General features: G+C 48.1%; 1 protein-coding gene across 1 annotated transcript in view; it reads right to left on the reverse strand.

The window, feature by feature from the left end:
* Nucleotides 1–5,866: 5,866 nt before the first annotated feature.
* Nucleotides 5,867–20,199, reverse strand: part of WFDC1 (WAP four-disulfide core domain 1) — a 337,260-nt gene continuing 322,927 nt past the window's right edge. The window contains exon 7 of the mRNA XM_063944262.1: nt 5,867–7,285. The gene's annotated coding sequence lies outside the window, so the exon portion shown is untranslated. The remainder of the gene's footprint in view (nt 7,286–20,199) is intronic.

Consider the following 20,199-nt stretch of genomic DNA (forward strand, 5'->3'; position numbering starts at 1 on the left):
GCCAAGGGATTTGTGATGAATTAGACATGACTTGTACCCAAAGTAGCATACTGGAGAGGAGTGCTATATTACAGTGGGGGAAGGAGTGGGGGGGATGCGGCATTATATGTGGTGTGAGCTGTATTAAAGCGGGTATGGACTGCATTACAAGGGTTAGGTGCGCAGGCTGCATTACAGGGGGTGTGGCCTGCATTACGGGGACGGGGCTGTGGCCTGCATTACAGGGGACGTGTTCTGCATTGCAGAGGGTGTACTGTGAGCTGTATTACAGTGGACGTGGCTGCATTGCAGAGGGTGTACTGTGAGCTGTATTACAGGGGACGTGGCTGCATTACAGGAAGTGTAGGTTGCATTACAGGGGTGGTGGATGAGCTGCATTACCGGGGCCGTGGGCTGGATTACAGGGGGTGGGGGTGCGAGCTGCATTACAGGGAGCATGGGCTGCATTACAGTGGACTGCATTAAAGGGAGTGTGAGCTGTATTGCAGAGGGCATGGGCTGCATGACAGGGGGCGTATGCTGCATGACAGGGAGAGCTAGCTGTATTATAGAGGGTGTGGGCTGGATTACAGAGGGTGTGGGCTGGATTACAGGGGATGGGGGGGGTGCGCTGCATGACAGTGGGTTTAGGCATTACGGGGGTGGAGACGTGAGCTGCATTACAGGGGGTGTGAGCTGTATTACCGTGGACGTGGGTTGTATTACAGGTATTACAGGAGGTAGGGGATAAACTGTATTACATGGGGTTGGGGTGTGAGCTACATTACAGTGGGCGTGGGCTGCATTATAGGGGGCGTGGATTGCATTACAGGGACCTGTGCCGAATTGCATGAACCGGGGAGAAGGAAGAGAATTAGAGGAGATCATTTAAGATGCTAGTAAAGAGTGCAGCGTATTGTTAATGCACAGTCATGCCTGGGGTAAAACATTCCACATTAGTGTATTGATGAGCAAACGCATACTGATCTTTTTTTTTTACTGAAATGCCAGATACAACCCTGGTGTGTCCTGGCTGAGACCCCTTTCCCGTGGCAGCTGGAGTCGGTTTATTGCCTGGTCAGCAACAGATGAGATCATCTCCTGGTGTCGGCTCTCCCTATGCTGTAAATGGACCTGGCTGACCCATTTACACTTCTTGCCTACCTGGCCCTCTCCATGAGGGAGAAAATGCTCTGTTCCTGGACTTTCCTGGTAATGTATGATTGCCATCACCTGTGGTGAGCTAGGTAATTGATAAGAAAGGTGTTTCACCACAGGTGATAGCAATCATACATTACCAGGAAAGTCCAGGAACAGAGCATTTTCTCCCTCATGGAGAGGGTCAGGTAGGCAAGTATGAATTGCAAGTTGATTTTGCAACACGCCTCTCAGACGGAGCAGTACACACTATCCTCAGCGATGTGCGCATGGGTGCGGCTTTCCCAGTCTCCCTGAATGAAGTCGGCAAGTGTGATGCAGATTTAAAGACTGAATTACTCTCCATGTGACGTCACATTTCTCCAGCTTTACACTATGACACCAGTAACACTGAATGATACAATCACATAAAAAGGAGGGTAAGGTAAACTACACTACAACGATATCATCACACCAGGCATAAAAGGTCACACACACACACACACACATATGTATAGCGTTTATATAATCTTTAGCATGTTCTGCTTTCTGAGCCACCATAGTCTCATCCTGCCTGCTGCATAATTACTGAACACAGGCTCCCCCTGCTGGTCATTATTATATACAATGATCAATCAGGGGATAAAGGACCAGCGTGTGCTCCATTCAAATAAAACATAAAAATGTAATTTGTAGACCTTTAGGTAAACAGTGCAGATCCCCAGTTTCTCTTTACTGTGCTTGTGCTTATTTTTGCAATTAACTTCCAATTACAGCATCCTAGCAGCACGAATCCCCTTTTAATTACTGTTTACTTTGCTGTAGTAATTCCATGTTTAACCTGTTCACTGCCACAACACAGTTCCAACCACAATACTTTTTTGTATTTTTTTGTCATTTATTTCATTTGTAACTTGCTTGCTGTCTTCCTTGTGATCCATCTGTACTCTCATTAAATTCCATCACCAAAGCAATGCAACAAGATCATTGATTTTTACCCTAATCAGTGTCCACAGGGCCACATTAAGGGTTGATATACTCTGCCCTACACTAGCCTCCAGATTGGGAGGTATGGTCTGCAATAGAGTCCAAATTGGGTGGTCTGCTAAATACTGGCCTCAAGATTGGCTGGTCTGCTTTACACTAGCCTCCAGATTGGGTGGTTTTCGCTAGATGGGCTCCAGCTTGGGTGGTCTGCTTTGCTCTACACTAGCCTCCATCTTGGGAGGTGTGGTCTACACTAGCCTTTAGATTGGGAGGTTTGCTCTACTCTAGCCTCCAGATTGGACGATCTGCTGTACACTGGCCTTCTAATTGGGAAGTCTGCTCTATACTAGCCTACAGTTTAGGTGGTCTGCTCTGCACTAGAGTCCAAATTGGGTGGTCTGCTCTGCATGGCCTCCAGATTGGGTGGCCTGCACTGCACTAGAGTCCAGATTGGGTGGTCTGCTAAACACTGGCCTCCAGATTGGGTGGTCTGCTCTACACTAGCCCCCATCTTGGGAGGTATGCTCTATACTAGCCTCCAGATCAGGAGGTCTGTTAAACACTGGCCTCTAGATTGGGAGGTCCGCTCTACACTATTTTCCAGACTGGGAGGTCTGCTATACTTTAGCCACCAGATTTATGGGATCTGTAATATGCTAGCCACCAGATTTATGAGATCTGCAATACGCTAGCCACCAGATTTATGTGATCTGCTATACAATATCCTCGAGATTGGGAGGTCTGCTCTAAACTAAACTAACCAATAGACAGTTGGGGGCCCCAGAACAATGGCATGCTGACACTTTATGCCCTATAACCGTGGCACACGAATACTTGGGGTCCCATCTTAAAAATAATGTTGAACATAGGTCTCTGAGTATATCGATAATGTGAGAACTTTAATTACTCTGACTTAAAACAACTATAAAATTGGTTAGAGAATTTAAACAGGCCAGGAATTAAAAAATAGAATTAAATTAATGCTGTGATCGGAAAGGCTTATTCCACCAACCGTCTAGAGTGGAGTGGGCTAACTTTGCCACCTGTGGGTTACAGTAAATTTCTCTTTCCACCAGTCACTGCCTGTTGCCCACTCCCCTACAGTGGATAAGCTGATGCCTTAGAATAATAAAATGTATTCTGCGCTTATAATACAGCTGCTCAGATGATTGGTTAAGTATAAGTGTGAAAACGAGCGCTATGTGAAAATAATTAATAAATGGATGCATGAATTAAATGTGGCACCTGTAAAAAATCCCGTGGATATTGGTAAGCTAGGGAAAGTTAGTTTCCGGAGCCGATACTCGAATCTGACTACCACCAACCAATTTCTCTGCAAATGAGCTGTAAACATTTTGTTTTATATCTTTTAACCATCACGTTTTTTGTTTTTTTACAGGTGACACATTTAATTCATGCATCCATTTATTAATTATTTTCACATAGCACTTGTTTTCACACTGATAAGCTGATGCCGTCACAAGGCTCCTGTAACTATTTACTTCTAGGTAAGTGTGTTGTGACGCTGCTGCAGCACTTCTTTGATGGTGATGGCTAATTCCCCACTGGTCGCTTACAGTGGATCAGTCTGTTATGGTTGCGCAGTGGGCGAGTTCGGAGACACTGGACTCAGACTCAGGACGCCCAGCATTTGCATTTAGATATAAAGTAAACACATCTTGGAAGAAAGCAGATTTTATTCGCTCCAAATAAAATATCCTGGAAAGGACAGTTATTCCCAGTGGGAGCTTCCAGGAATACACAGCATACAGATGCTGATGGTTGATAGACATTTCCAGAGCACGTAGAGCCCCTTTTTATTCAGTAGAGAGAGACACACGGTACAGATGGGAGGGTGATCCAGCTCCTGTCTCTATAAATCTGCGCATGTGCATCTCCTTAGAGTGTTTCACACTTGGACACAATAGGACTGAGTCGTGTGTTGCTGCAACCGCTATGGCGTCTTCTCTGTAGTCGCATCGGCGACTATATGCTAACGCTAGTATCAACCATTCCCCTAGTGTTCAAGTGTGCGTCTGACTGTGCAAGGGCTGAGACGCCCGATGCAGTAATCCCGCATCGCACACACAATGAAAAGTTGCACGCTCTGCTGCATGCGGGTCCCCCCGTCAGAGTACGGCTTCCAATGTGAGCTATTAAGCATCTGAGCTTGCAAACAACTTCTGTGACACTCCCATAATACGCCCATAAGGGTCACCGCCCGGGAACATCCAATGTATTTCTGAGACCTTACGTCTCAATACCTTACCATGTGCCTCTGTGCGCACACAACGAGGGACGCACACACGCATTGTGAATCTCTTTAGCAACTTTGTTGCATACTCAATTCAAAAACATTGTCCAGTTGTGTAAATGTCGGCATTGCGTGCAATGCAGAATCATGTGCACTGTACCCACTGGCACTGGAGGTGTCTCTCCCCCTGTCCACAAGATGCTGTTCAGTCCCCATCGTCTGTAAATCTAAGTGCCCAAAATTACCTCCAAATCTGCTCCGGAGTACGGCTGCTCAGTATGACCCAAAATGGGCTCCAGAGAATGTCTTCCCCATAGACCACCAGTGATACAGATTTGTATTTAAAAACAGTTCACTCAGTGTACCCAGTGTGCAACCCCAGGCTTTCTTCATCACTACACTGCAGCCCAGGAGCTAGCACTCTACACTGCATATTTGCATGCCTACAAGAAGCCCTGTAGCCAGGTGCTCAACCTAGAGCAGGCTTTTTCAACCAGTGTGCCGCGACCAGTTGCAAGGTGTGCCGCGGAGCCAGAGCAGCTTCCTGCACCTTCAGAGTGAACTGTTGGCCCGGGCTCTTCTTAGAGGATCAGTCGTGCTCTGGCCGTGACGTATGCCTTGAAGACGCGGCGGTGTGATATCATAGATCACGGCCGCTGCTTCTCACCACCCAGCCAGCCCACCCGCCTGCATACACATCTTCCAGTTCCTGCCTGCATACACATCTTCCAGTTCCTGCCTGCATACACAGCTTTCCTTGCTCACCCACATCTACACCTGCCCGACCACCCGCTGCTCAGTATTCGCAGAACTCCACTATGAACAACCCCTGCCACTGAGGGACAGGGAGGAGGACAGCTGACCGGTAGGGGCTAACATTTGTTATTTTTTTTTCTCCTGTGGGGAATAGGATTTATGTGGGGAAAATAAGGATTTATGGGGGAACAATGTGAATAATTCATGTGGGGAGCAATAGGATTTATGTAGGGAGCAACATGATTTATGTGGGGAGCAATGTGATTGTTTTTTCTGTGTAGGCCAATGTATGTGTGGATTTTTTTTTACTGTGAGGGCCAATGTGTGCGTTTGTTTTTTTCTGTGGGGAACTGATGGTGTGCCTTGGCAATTTTAAAATATTGTTCGGTGTGCCGCGAGTAAAAAAAGGTTGAAAATCACTGGTCTAGGGCTTAATTTCCATGAGACTGCAGAGTGAAATAGGAAAGACATTGATACGCACTCTAACCTACACCAGTCCTGGTGGTACGCGGTGGTACAAAATCCCTCCAATTCCAAAGCCGCCACCAATACATTTTAAAATCCAGTTTGAATGCTATTCCATTACATTTGTACAACACCCCCACTGCTACAGAAGCTTATTTTGGCTGCAGTTTATACTGTATAATTTATAACTGTTCAATATTTACAAACACATTAGTTACATTTCTATTAAAGCTCAGTCTCTCGTTAGGATTAAGATACAACCAGAAATGATTAAGCACAGCCAACGAGTTTGGACATGAAACGTTTAATTGCATTTGGCAGTAAGCTCATTCTACATGTTTTGGTCATCATCCTTATGGCTGTAATGTCAGTTTACAGACAGTGGCCCGAAAGTTACTAATCTCTTCAGGACCAATAATATTTTACAAAGATTTTTTGGGCTGAACGTTCCAGGAAAGGCCATGTTGTTAAGACAATCTTTAAAAAAAAAAAAGTTGGTTTCAGTCTTTTCCTGCTCTTTAGTGGACACCAGATCCCAGGTTTCACATACAATAAACAGCTGCAAAGTACGTTGGCCCTCATTCCGAGTTGATCGCTAGCTGCCGTTGTTCACTGCGTAGCGATCAATGAAAAAAAAGGCTAATCTGCGCATGCAACGCGCACGTGCGACGTACGGGTGCAAAGTACATTGTGGTTTTGCACTGGTTCTAACGACGATTCCAATCGCACAGCCGAACGCAAGGAGATTGACAGGAAGTGGGAGTTTCTGGGTGGCAACTGACCGTTTTCTGGGAGTGTTTGGAAAAACGCAGGCGTGGCCGGGCGTTTGATGGGCGGGTATCTGACGTCATTACCGTGTCACTCGTCGCGGCCATCATCGCACAGAATAAGTAACCCATACTTGCCTACCCTCCCGGAATGGCCGGGAGGCTCCCGAAAATCGTGTGGCCCTCCCGGCCCCCCAGAAAGGTGGGCAAGCCTCCCGCTTTCCGTGCTGCCCCTCCACGACCCTCCTCGGGAAAACAAGTCGGCGGTCCGAGGGGGTCTGATGACGCGATTTGCGCTGAATTGCGTCATCGTAGCTCCGCCCCCCGCTATACAGCGCCTCTTTTCTCGGCACTGCATAGCGGGGGGCGGAGCCATGATGACGCGATCCTGATGCCATGCCCTGTTGGCCACGCCCCATGCACCTACAACGCTGCCTCCTCCCGGAGGAGGGGGCAGCAAAGTAGGTAAGTATGAAGTAACTACAGGGCTGGTCTTGTTTTGCACAAAATGTGTTTGCTGCCGCTCGGCTGCACAGGCGTTCGTACTCCTGCAAAGCGAAAATACACTCCCCCGTGGGCGGTGACTATGCGTTGCGTTTGCACGGCTGCTAAAAGTAGCTAGCGAGTGATCAACTCGGAATGAGGGCCATTGTTTGGGCGTTATGAAAATCCAAGAAGCTCCGGTCTTGTTATTGAGCGTTACTTGTCTGTCATCCTTATAAACGCTGAGAGACGTTCTCTGGTTTCCAGGTCTTGTTATCCTCATTAATATTATTATTATAATGATGTAGGAGCACCTTGCTGAGGATTCCAACGGCCGCTAACTACAATTCATTTCATTTCTCTTCCTTCGGGGTTTCCGCAATTTGTCTTGCGGGAATCTGGTTCTTACGCGGCTGATGCAGAAATCTTCAGGCTGCACAATGGCGTCACGTTCTTCCTACAAATAAAGGTGTAAGACAATGAATCAGACCATAACTTTCCCTTCTTCATGGTGCAGAAGTAAGAGAGGGAGTATTATTAGCAATAACCAGGACCCCGAGCAGCACTGGAATCGTCAGACACTAATAGTATTAATGACTGAAAGAAGAAACAGAATATAGGGTGATGTGCTGCGAATCTCTATGTCCGCCTCATTTATCTGAGGCACTATGGGGAGGTTTGGGGTTAACGATGCCGCAGGAACCACTGCAAAAATAGCCAGTAGTCACTGTCGGTCTCAGAAGACACCACTAGAACACCGGGAATGCTTTGTTCACATTCAAATCATGTCAACATTTCGACATGGCTAATATCAACATGCTATATATCGGTATTATGAATGTCGACAAAATATACCAAAGCCACGTTGCTCTGTATTTGTATGCTGCATGCAGAAACAGCCAATTTATTCCAGCAAGCAAACAGGGGTTCAACTGCTGTGTCACAACGGGGTTTGTCCAGATTCAACAGGGTTACTCCATTCTTAATTATATTCTATTTTAAACTGATGTAACATATCTTTGTCCCATCAAAAATTACCCCTCCCACCTGGTACATAATGCTCCGCTCTACTTCCCATTTACACACCCTCCAACATGACTCCTCCCACCTGGTACATAATGCTCCGGTCCAACTCCCATTTGCAGACCCTCCAACATGACTCCTCCCACCTGGTACATAATGTTTGGTCCAATTTCCATTTGCAGACCCATCAACATAACCCCTCCCACCTGGTACATAATGCTCCATCCACTTCCAATTTACACACCCTCCAACATGACCCCTCCCACCTGGGATACAATGCTCCACTTCCCATTTACACACCCGCCAACATGACCCCTTCCACCTGGTACATAATGCTCCATCCACTTTCCATTTACACACCCTCCAATATGACCTCTCCCACCTGGTACATAATGCTCCGTCCACTTCCCATTTACACACCCTCCAACATGACCCCTCCCACCTGGTACATAATGCTCCGCTCCACTTCCCATTTACACACCCTCCAACATGACCCCTCCCACCTGGTACATAATGCTCCGCTCCACTTCCCATTTACACACCCTTCAACATGACCCCTCCCACCTGGTACATAATGCTCCGCTCCACTTCCCATTTACACACCCTCCAACATGACCCCTCCCACCTGGCACATAATGCTCTGGTCCACTTCCCATTTACACACCCTCCAACATGACCCCTCCCACCTGGCACATAATGCTCTGGTCCACTTCCCATTTACACACCCTCCAACATTACCCCTCCCACCTGGTACATAATGCTCGGGTCCACTTCCCATTTACACACCCTCCAACATGACCCCCTCCCACCTGGTACATAATGCTCTGGTCCACTTCCCATTTACACACCCTCCAACATACCCCTCCCACCTGGTACATAATACTCTGCATCCAAACTTCCTATTTTATTATTGTGCTCCCTGGGTTGATTTAATTCAGATTAGAAAACACCATTCTTATCCAGCAATAAATACAGATAAGTGGTATGGGAAGGTAAGTGGGAAGTGTATGGGGGGTCATTCCGAGTTCTTCGCTAGCTGCATTCGTTCACTGTGCAGCGATGAGGCACAAAAACGGCACTTCTGCGCATGCGTATGCGGCGCAATGTGCACACGCGTCGTACGATTGCAACGAACGATGTAGTTTCACACAAGGTCTAGCGAAGCTTTTCAGTCGCACTGTTGGCCGCAGAGTGATTGACATGAAGTGGGCGTTTCTGGGTGTCAACTAACCGTTTTCAGGGAGTGTTCGGAAAAACGCAGGCGTGCCAGGAAAAATGCAGGCGTGGCTGGGCTAACGCAGGGCGTGTTTGTGACGTCAAAACAGGAACTAAACAGTCTGAAGTGATCGCAAGCGCTGAGTAGGTATTGAGCTACTCTAAAACTGCACAAAAAAACGTTGTCGCCGTTCTGCGATCCATTCGTTCGCACTTCTGCTAAGCTAAAATACACTCCCAGTGGGAGGCGGCATAGCGTTTGCACGGCTGCTAAAAACTGCTAGCGAGCGATCAACTCGGAATGACCACCATGAGCAGAACGTTGAGTAGCGGGTGGAATGTTTGGATGTGTTTTATAGGTCAGTATCTGATCTGCAATCCCCCTCCCCCATTACATTCCTGTCTGACTCAGAGGCACACCTAGGTAGGAATACAGCGCAGGCATGTTGTGTATTACTGACTGCTCGCTGAGATCAGTATGTTCCTCTCTGATCATTATGTAGGTGACAGCTGTGGCACAGCAGCAACACTGCACAGTTGCAGTCACACTAGATACTGAAAGTCCTGATCAAAGTGACGATTCGTACGCACGCACCTGTACAATCTAACTCATCTGTCTGAAATATCTGCTGGAAAGACACAAATGCTGCGCTTCGCTGCTGCTGGAGGAGAATCGGGCAGAGCCATCAGATAGAATGGTCAGTAGTTCGTACACACTTCACACTTTGGGCCTAATTCAGGTTTGTACGCAATGGGCGGTGTTCACACAACGGAGAGATTGCTCATGTGCTGCAATCGCAGTATGCATAGGTGAGGGTGCCGCTGCCATCCACTCACACTGAGAACCGTGTCGCAGTGATTGACAGGAAGTGGCTGCTTGGAGCTGGTAACGGGAACATATGGGGAGTGGTTGGAGAAATGCGGGCGTGTCATGGCCGTTTCCGAGGCGTGTATCTTCTGATGGCTGTGAGCTTGTACGTGCAAATACATGGCATCTGAGTCACTACTGCTGTGTCCAGTCTGCATAGCCATAGACCAACCCTTATCCCTGATGGGTTACAAAGAGGATCGGTGCTGGGCGATGGATTTAACGAAGAATCCATTCGCACAGCCGATCGCAAGGTGATTTACAGAAAGAGGGCGTTTATGGGTGTCAACTGACCGTTTTCTGGGAGTGTTTGGAAAAACGCGGGCGTGTCCAGGCAGGGCGGGTGTCTGACGTCAATTCTGGGACCAAAAAGACTGAAGTGATCGCAGCGGCTGAGTAAGTCCAGACCTACTCAGAAACTACAAAAACTTTTTTTGTGCCGTCAGCTGCAAAAGCGTTCGCACGCTTGCAAAGCTAAAATACACTCCCCCATAGGCGGCAACTATCTGATCGCAGCGCTGCAAAAAGTTGCTAGTGAGCGATCAACTAGGAATGACCCCCTATGTTCTTTCACTTGCTAACATTAGTGGCTCCGTAACTGCAAAAAAAATCGCAATTGCATACAAACATAAATGAGGCCCTTTGTCTGATATTGTACCATCACATCTGATAAATTCTCAGACACCCATAAAACCTGATCTTCAGATGCGACCAGTTTCTTCCGACAAAACATGATCGGAGGTGCATACACACTCTTAAGATATCTCATAAACGGGTTGGGAATTGAAACAACTGTCCGACGATTGTATAGGTATGTACTCAGCTTAATATCCATTCATACTATGGGGGTAATTCAGATCTGATCGCTGGGCTGCGTTTTTTGCTGCCCTGCGATCAGATAGTCGCCGCCTACAGGGAGAGGGGGAAATCGCTGTGCAAGTGTGCGATCGCTACGTTAGCAGAGCTGCACAAAAATCAGTTTGTGCAGTCTCTGCGCAGCCCACAACTTACTCTGCTGCTGCAAAGTGTTACTGCTGATCAGGGCCGGAGCTGATGTCAGACACCCTCCCTCAAAACGCCTGAGCCCGCCTGCATTTTTCCGGACACTCCCGGAAAACGGTTAGTTGCCACCCACAAACGGCCTCTTCCTGTCAATCTCCTTGCGATCGCCCATGCAAATGGATTTTTCGCACCTTCTCATAGCAGGGCACCGATGCCCGTTGCAGCCGTGCAACGCGCCGGCGCAGTGTGGTGCATACACATGCGCAGTTCGGATCTGATCGCCCGCTGAGCGGAAACGCACAGCAGCGGTCGGATCTGAATTACCCCCATGTTTGCTGACGCCTGCAGTCAATGCAGGATTAACTAGATATGGTTGTAGGATATAAAGTGCAACATTTTCCCTACCGTAATTTCTAGGGTTTTGCTACAATTACCTCCATTGAGTGTAAATAGGCTACAACAAGCAACTGCGCTCATTTTACCACAGCGAATCGCCTTCAGACATGCATCCCTATCAGAATAGGGGTTCTGTCTGTAGCCATGTGGGATCTCTTACTACGTAAATAATAAATGTTAGTTATCTGGTGGTAAAATCTCAGCAACTCCACTGCGGAAAACGTGAGCTTGTTCGGATACTGCACCCGGCCACGCTGCTTTATCACTAGGCCGTAATCTGGGTTTTGGATGACACATATTTCTGAATAATTTAGTGAGCGAGGGAAGGAAGCTGACAGCCGGTATGAGTGGGATCTGAGAGTCATAACAAATCAGGAACGTTATGTGCGTTAAAATACATCTAAATGTACAAGTAATTATTAGGAATAAAGACCTATGTGTGAGACTCAGAAAAATACAGTGGAGTCCTTATCCTTATAGAGAAGAAACCCAGCTGCCTTGTGCGACGATTCAGGTCTGGTCGCTACTGTATATAGTGACAAATGCAATGTATTGATGATTGCATTGCACATGCGCCGGATCAGAACTGCATATGTGCAGCACGGGTCTTGCAACGTTGGATGTAACAGCTACAGACATCCATTTGGGGGCAGCAATAGGGATGGCCATCAACTATCTATGATTCAAAATCATCGATGGTTTATGGCCAATATCGAATACTTTAGCCATCGCTGGTGGAGAACAACATGGTTTCCTGCCATCGATGGTAAATGCCAACCAAATAGTTCCCCCCCCCCCCCTTACAATGTGTTTGGGGAAATAGCTCCACTCCCTGACACCTGCGAAGCCCCGCCCCCAGTCAATGATTGGCCCACAGTCCACTTTAAAGTAAAGCAGAGATAACCATCGATGGGTGAAACCATTGATGGATCCCTAGCAAATAGTTTTATACCATCGATGGTTGCCATTGACGGCTGCCATCGATAGTAACCATCGATGGATAACCCACCGATGGCCATCCCTAGGCAGCAAAGCTCTTCAGGGTCTCCGCCTTCTGACGGAGGTTTCCTGGCCTCAGCTACGGAGCTGCGGCGAACCGCTCTGTGTAACCTTATGGGCTGCTCAGCCGGCCCAATGGTGTCGCTGGTGATCCAACGCTGGGCCCGCGGACACAGTAGAGGATCACACGGGCTCGCAGGAGGCATCTACTTATACAAGACGCCACCTGCTGCATTACAATACGTTCCAAGGAAGCAATACTCAATCCAACCATATCTGAATCACCTCCTCGGAACCATATCTGCCAGTGTGACCTGGCTCGACATTTTATGCAGGCATATTAGCGCAGCGGAACGGACACCCAAGACTAGGGCAGTTCCTTCAGTGGAAAAAGAAAAAAAAAAATTAATAAAAAGTAACAAATATTTAAAAAAAAATTAAATATTCACAGTTGAAACAAAGATTTATTAAATAAAACCTTTTTTCATCTATTCTGTTTATGGGGGTCATTACGAGTTGTTTGCTCGCTAGCAGTTTTTAGCAGCCGTGCAAACGCTATGCCGCCGCCCACTGGGAGTGTATTTTAGCTTAGCAGAAGTGCAAACGAAAGGATCGCAGAGCGGCTACAAAATAATTTTGTGTAATTTCAGAGTAGCTCAATACCTACTCAGCGCTTGCGATCACTTCAGACTATTCAGTTCCGGATTTGACGTCACAAACCGGCCCAGCGTTCGCCCAGCCACGCCTGCGTTTTCCCTAGCACGCCTGCGTTTTTCCGCACACTCCCTGAAAACGGTCAGTTGCCACCCAGAAACGCCCACTTCATGTCAATCACTCTGCGGCAACCAGTGCAATGAAATGCATCACTAGACCCTGTGCAAAACTACATTGTTCGTTGTGCCCATACGTCGCGCGTGCGCATTGCGCAGCATACGCATGCGCATTACTGCCATTTTTTTAACCTGATCGCTACGCTGCAAACAAATGCAGCTAGCGAACAACTCTGAATGACCACCCATGTACGTAGCACTGCAATGTTGGTTCTACCTGCCTCTTGATGTATAGGGCCAGTTACTTGTTTATGTGTGGTACACTTGACTTCAGTTATACGGAGGGTGGGGGGCATGAGATCCGAGAATTATTTTAATACGTTGGCTCCGGTGTGTCACATTTACATATTGCTACGTTCTGCAGAAACTAGAAGTAACTCACAGATAATTCATATTTATTAACACTTATTTATAAAGTGTCGGTATATTCCGGAGCGCTCTCCAAACTGCGTTATTACTGACCATCGGAACTAGACTCAGATCGCAGGTATATTTTTTTATTCAACTATTTTCCAGCTTGCTCTACTTAACCCTCAGTCATGGACCAGCAGACATCATATTTTATGGCATTGCTTCATTTCATTCTTATTAATGGGGGCGATGCAAACTTTTATATCTCATAGAACTCCTCCGTTCTACTAAAGTACCGGTCACGCAGATTGGAGGCAGCTGCCCTGTTGGTGGATATTATACCTCCTATTATTCACGGCTTTACAGTAAGAAGCAGGATGAGACAGTGATGCGGCAGCACAGGGAGCAGGATGGCGGTTCAGCTGTAACTCTAAGCAGCACTTCTTAGTTTCAGTTCCGCTGATGAAACCATTAATAATTCAGATGAATCATTTCAGGGTAAATCCCATTATTTTGTCACAAGGGTTGGAGTCCATGGGGGTCATTCTGACCCGTTCGCTCGCTGCTTTTCATCGCAGCCAAGCAAACGGGTCCCTACTGCACATGTGAGCGGTGCCGAAGTGCGCCGGCACATGCCAGACGGCCGAAGGCCGTAGCAGGGCTGCGATCGCCTCTGCCTGATTGACAGGCAGAGGTGGTCGGTGGGTGGGAGGGGGCGGAACGGCGGTGTTTGGCCGCCGTTTCGTGGGCGCGGTCCGGCCAACGCAGGCGTGGCCAGACAGAACGGGGGGCAGGCCGCAGCGGCTGCCTGACATCACACACAGCCGCTGCGGGCCGGGGGGCAATGAGTAACTCCCGGCCAGCACGGTAAAGCTGCGCTGGTCGGGAGCTACTCTTGAAGTGCAAAGGCATCGCCGCTGTGCGATGCCTTTGCACTTCTGCGGGAAGGGGGGGGGGGCGTCCCCCCCTGTGCTGGGCGTCCCCCCGCATGTCAGGGAAAATGATCATAGCTGTGCTAAATTTAGCACAGCTATGATCAACTCAGAATGACCCCCCATGTGCTCATCAACCGCACAATGGGGGTAATTCTGAGTTGATCGCAGCAGGAACTTTAATAGCAGTTGGGCAAAACCATGTGCACTGCAGGGGGGGCAGATATAACATGTGCAGAGAGAGTTAGATTTGGGTGGGTTATATTGTTTCTGTGCAGGGTAAATACTGGCTGCTTTATTTTTACACTGCAATTTAGATTGCAGATTGAACACACCACACCCAAATCTAAGGGGCCCTACACACTCGGCGATGCGCCGCCGAGGTGCCCGACGGCCGATACGGCCGACGAGCAACCCGGAGGCGGGGGGGCAGTGACGGGGGGAGTGAAGTTTCTTCACTCCCCCCGTCACCCGGCTGCATTGAAGTGCAGGCAAATATGGACGAGATCGTCCATATTGGCCTGCATGCACAGCCGACGGGAGATCAGCGATGAACGAGCGCGGGGACGCGCATCGTTCATCGCTGGAGTCTCCACACTGAAAGATATGAACGAGTTCTCGTTCATTTATGAACGAGATCGTTCATATCTTTCAGAATATCGGCATGTGTGTAGGGCCTATTACTCTCTCTGCACATGTTATATCTGCCCCACCTGCAGCGCACATGGGCCCTCATTCCGAGTTGTTCGCTCGCTGCTAATTTTAGCAGAATTGCTAATAGGCTAAAATCCGGCAGTTCTGCGCATGCGTATGCACAGCAGGGCGCACGCGCTAAGCAAATTTACACAAAACTATGCTATTATACTCACAGGCGAACTAAGCTTTTCAATCGCTCTGCTGATTGACAGGAAGTGGGTGTTGCTGGGCGGAAACTGGCCGTTTTCAGGGAGTGTGCTAAAAAAACGCAGGCGTGCCAGGTAAAAACGCAGGAGTGGCTGGAGGAATGGAGGAGTGGCTGGTCGGACGCTGGGCGTGTTTGTGACGTCAAACCAGGAACTAAACGGACTGAGGTGCTCGCAATCTAGGAGTAGGTCTGGAGCTATTCAGAAACTGCAAGGAAATTGCTTTCGTTAGCACTTCTGCTATGCTAAGATATACTCCCAGAGGGCGGCAGCTTAGTGGGGGTAATTCCAAGTTGATCGCAGCAGGATTTTTGATAGCAACTGGGCAAAACCATGTGCACTGCAGGGGAGGCAGATATAACATGTGCAGAGAGAGTTAGATTTGGGTGTGGTGTGTTCAATCTGCATTCTAATTTGCAGTGTAAAAATAAAGCAGCCAGTATTTACCCTGCACAGAAACAAATAACCCAAATAACCCACCCAAATCTAACTCTTTCTGCACATGTTATATCTGCCTCCCCTGCAGTGCACATGGTTTTGCCCAGTTGCTATCAAAAATCCTGCTGCGATCAACTTGGAATTACCCCCAGTGTTTGCATTTCTGCTAAAAGTAGCTAGAGAGTGAACAACTCGGAATGAGGGACATGGTTTTGCCCAACTGCTAACAAAGTTCCTGATGCGATCAACTCGGAATTACCCCCATTGGGCCTAATTCAGACCTGATCTCTGTGCTGCAAATTTGCAGAGGTCTGTGATCAGATAGTCGCTGCCAAGGGAGAGTGAAAACCAGCCCCGCGCAAGTGTGCGAATGCATGCGTATGCCGTGCAAAAATTCCACCAGACAGCGGACGTCTGCAAATCCGTTCGCAACTAACTCACCATCTAATGATTTATCCAGTCTGTGTGTAGCCCAGGACTTACTCCTACAGTGCGATACATACAGGCTGATCGGGGCCGGAGCTGACGTCACACACCCTCCCTAAAAATGCTTGGGAACGCCTGCGTTTTTCCTGACACTCTCAGAAAATGGGCAGTTACCACACCCAAACGCCCACTTCCTGTCAATCACTTTGCGAACACCCTGCAATATAAATTTTCGCACCATCCTGTGCCTGCGCATTGCGGTGCATACGCACGCGCAGTCATTTGATAATCGTCCACTGTGCAACCTTGCACAACACCAATCAGGTCTGAATCGAGCCCTTACTTCCCGACATGTGGCTATACACAGGGCCGTTTCTTGGGGCAGGCGAGCAGTGCAACCGCACTGGGCGCCCACCGCGGCACTAACTGTGGCTCCCTGCTTCCCCCTCCTATTTCTCCCCGAGTAACCCGCTCGGGGGGCGGAGTTTCACGGAATGACGCGGTTGCGTCATTACGTCACTCATGACGCAACCCCGTCACTCCGCAAAACTCCCCCCCTCCCCGAGCGGAGTACAGAGGGGGATACAAGTTAGGAAGAGGGAAAGGCCGGCGCGAGGAGCGACTGGTGAGGTGGGCCGAAGAGCGGTAATCGCCTCTGTAAGTATTCTCTCTCTCTCTCTCTCAATGTGTGAAATGGGGACACCTGCCGTAATGTGTGAAATGGGGACACCTGCCGTAATGTGTGAAATGGGGACACCTGCCGTAATGTGTGAAATGGGGACTCTTGCCTGCCGTAGTGTGGGGATTTAATGTATCAGGGGCATTGCGGTGTGTGGCATAATATGGTGCAGGGGGCATTACTGTGTGGGGCTTAATATGGTAGAATTTTTTTTTCCTGTGGTGGTCGTGATCTGTTGGAGCAGGGTCCAAAACTGGATTGTGAGGTAGTCGTTTCAGACGAGGCCATGTCCATTTACATGAGACCACACCCATTTAGATGAGGCCACGCCCCCTTGCCGGGTGTGCGCGCAAGTTTTTTTTTTAATCTAGGTGTGTGTGTGTGTGTGTGTGTGTGTGTGGGGGGGGGAACATTTTTTATGTCATGGGGGGGCGCATTTTTAAATCTCGCACTGGGAGCCAAATTGGCTAGAAACAGCCCTGGCTATACAGGACAGAGACATATCCGAGCCCAGGGTGGATGAAGAAAATTAATAAGGTTTGTGTCTGATGTATATAGGGGAATATACATATAAGGTTGGGATATTCTTTACAAGTAAAGATTACTACGTGTAACAAAGAGAACATGAATGATTAAAAATCCGCCAGACTGTTGTAACAACTTCCTTACAGTAACTATTACAGCAATCATTGTCTGTGATTATAGGGGAATTGTTATTCTGATATTATATGTAAACACAACACTTTTCCATCAGGTAATAGTCGCCCTCGGGCACCAGCAAGTGAAACGGCTGTTGGCAGGTGTATCTGCAACTCCGTGTGAGTCCGCATCAGGTCACAATTATGGAAGCACGCTGGTACGCGACCCTTCCCTCCTCCGTTCTGCCTCTCCAAGCATAAGGAGACGTGTCAGATCTACAGAAGGACGTAGGGACAGTACAAATAAACAGGTATAAGTCCAACTCAGTATGGACGCCTTGGTACTTGGCATTCCCCAGGAAGTAGCTTTTGTGTTCAGAGCAACCCCCAGACATGGGAGTACCTTTGATTAATAGGAAAAAAAATATTGTCCCTGTGTAACCCAACAGCAGCTGTACTATTGAAACGAGACGTTATTTTGTTTTTGAGGTGTAAGACGCTATAGTGCTTCCCAGCCGTATGCAGTTATTCCTTCAAGTCAACTTACTAACAGAAAGTAGATAGAGATAAGGCCAGTACATAGTATGCCATTAGTAAAACACCCATATATTCTGTAGCGCTGTACAAGATAAAACAGACTTACATTGTCTATGATCTATGGACGCTTCCCATCTAATAATTAATTATTCATTTTAGTGCATCTTCCTGCAACTTTTACTTTATTATTTCTACCTTCCTTCTGTGCTTTTCAGACACGCTTTATACAATCAGGCAGAGCTGATTATGGGGATCATTCTGACCCGATCGCATCACATCACAGCGATCGGGTCGGAACTGCGGAGTGCGCCGGCGCATGGCAGTCGTCGTTGCCTAGCGATCGCCTCTGAGACAGAGGGGGCGCGGTCCAGCCAATGCAGGCGTGGCCGGATCATCGAGGGGGCGGGCCACAGCGGCTGCGTAACGTCTCATGCAGCCGCTCCGGCCAGCAGCAGCAACGAACAACTACCGGCCAGCCGCAGAAGCTGCGCTGGCCGGGAGTTACTCCAGAAATGCAAAAGCATTGCCGCTGTGCGATGCTTTTGTATTTGTGCGGGGAGGGCGGCACTGACATGCGGGGTGGACTAGCCTTGTGCTGGGCGTCCCCCCGCATGTCAGGGAAGATGATCGTAGCTGTGCTAAATTTAGCACAGCTACGATCAACTCGGAATGACCCCCAATGTTGGTGCACTCTGCGTTAAATATAGTTGTGTCCATAGAGCAGGGTTATGGCATATTCCATGGCAAACAGCATCAACAAGTCTAGTTGGTGATATAAACACGAGGATGAAAAGCACAGCATGCATTTATGCTAGGATAAAGCAATTCATTTTGGAAAGGTTTCAAGAAATGAAAGTTATCCAAAGGAGAAAAACCCTTCTAATACCCCTTTCAGACCTAAGCTTAAATCCCGGGTTTTTTCGAGTGATCGCACATCGCTCCGGGTCCAGCTGATGTCTGAAAGGGTCTTCCCGGGTGTAGAGTCCTGGGTTCCACCACCCTGCTCGCTAGCAGGGTTTTCCTGTGACTTGCAACCCAGATAGACTACCCTGCTTAAGTCTGAAAGGTGTGACCTTGGTCTTGATGACCCGGGTAATGCCTAAAAGAATTTGATTGGCTGGGCACAGTAGCGCTTGGAGATGAGATCATCTCCAAGCGTCCACTGAATGCCTCAAGACCTGGGTCTGATGTGAAGGGTGATGAACCGGAAATAACCCGTGCTGCCACCCATGTGACCCATGTGTGCAGGACCGACTCTACCATTAGGCAGCTTCAGGCAGCTGCCTAGGGGCGCCGGCCACTGGAGGGCACCACTGAGTTCATCTAGCAAAAAACTGAAGGATGTCTCTGTATGCGGGTCAGTAATGAACTTACAGATGGGGGGGATGGAACACAATAAGGAGCATACAAACATATTACGCCCAAATCCCGACAGCCCGCATCGTGACTGTTAGCATGCCGAGGAGGGTTAGGGTAAGGCTGCAGAGAGTGAGGGTAAAGGGTAAGGTTAATTAATTTCATTTAAGATGTTGCTATTATAGTGGTCGGCATGCCGCTGTCGATATTTTGACTGGCAGCATCCCATACCCAACCCCAATTAAATATCCCCATAAGACAACATATACAGTATTATACAGTATATAAAGTATAGATGGCACTCAAGCACTTTTAAAGTGAAAGTATATTGTGAACAAAGTCACAATTTTTTTTATACTTTGTTTACAGTATACTTTATCACTTTAAAAGTCCTGGGGGCAAATTTACTAAGATGGGAGTTCTATTTAAGATGGGAAGTTGCCCATAGCAACCAATCAGATTTTATTTCTCATTTATCTAGCACCTTCTAGAACATAATACCTGGAATCTGATTGGTTGCTAAGGGCAACATCCCATTTTAAATAGAACTCCCATCTTAGTAAATTTACCCCCTTGAGTGTTGTCCCTTTTTTCTGTATATGTATAATGATGCAACTCACCCCAGCCCACCTTCATCTCCCTTCTAGGAGGTGGTGGTGGTGGTGGAGTTGCAGGTTAGGGGGCGCTAGGCTGAAGTTTTGTCTAGGGTGCATAGAGACCTTGTACCGGCCCAGCATGTGTGAAAGGGTTAATCCCAGCTTCAACCTGTGCTGTGTGTC

The sequence above is a fragment of the Pseudophryne corroboree genome, chromosome 11 (assembly GCF_028390025.1).
Source record: "Pseudophryne corroboree isolate aPseCor3 chromosome 11, aPseCor3.hap2, whole genome shotgun sequence".
NCBI lineage: Eukaryota > Metazoa > Chordata > Amphibia > Anura > Myobatrachidae > Pseudophryne > Pseudophryne corroboree.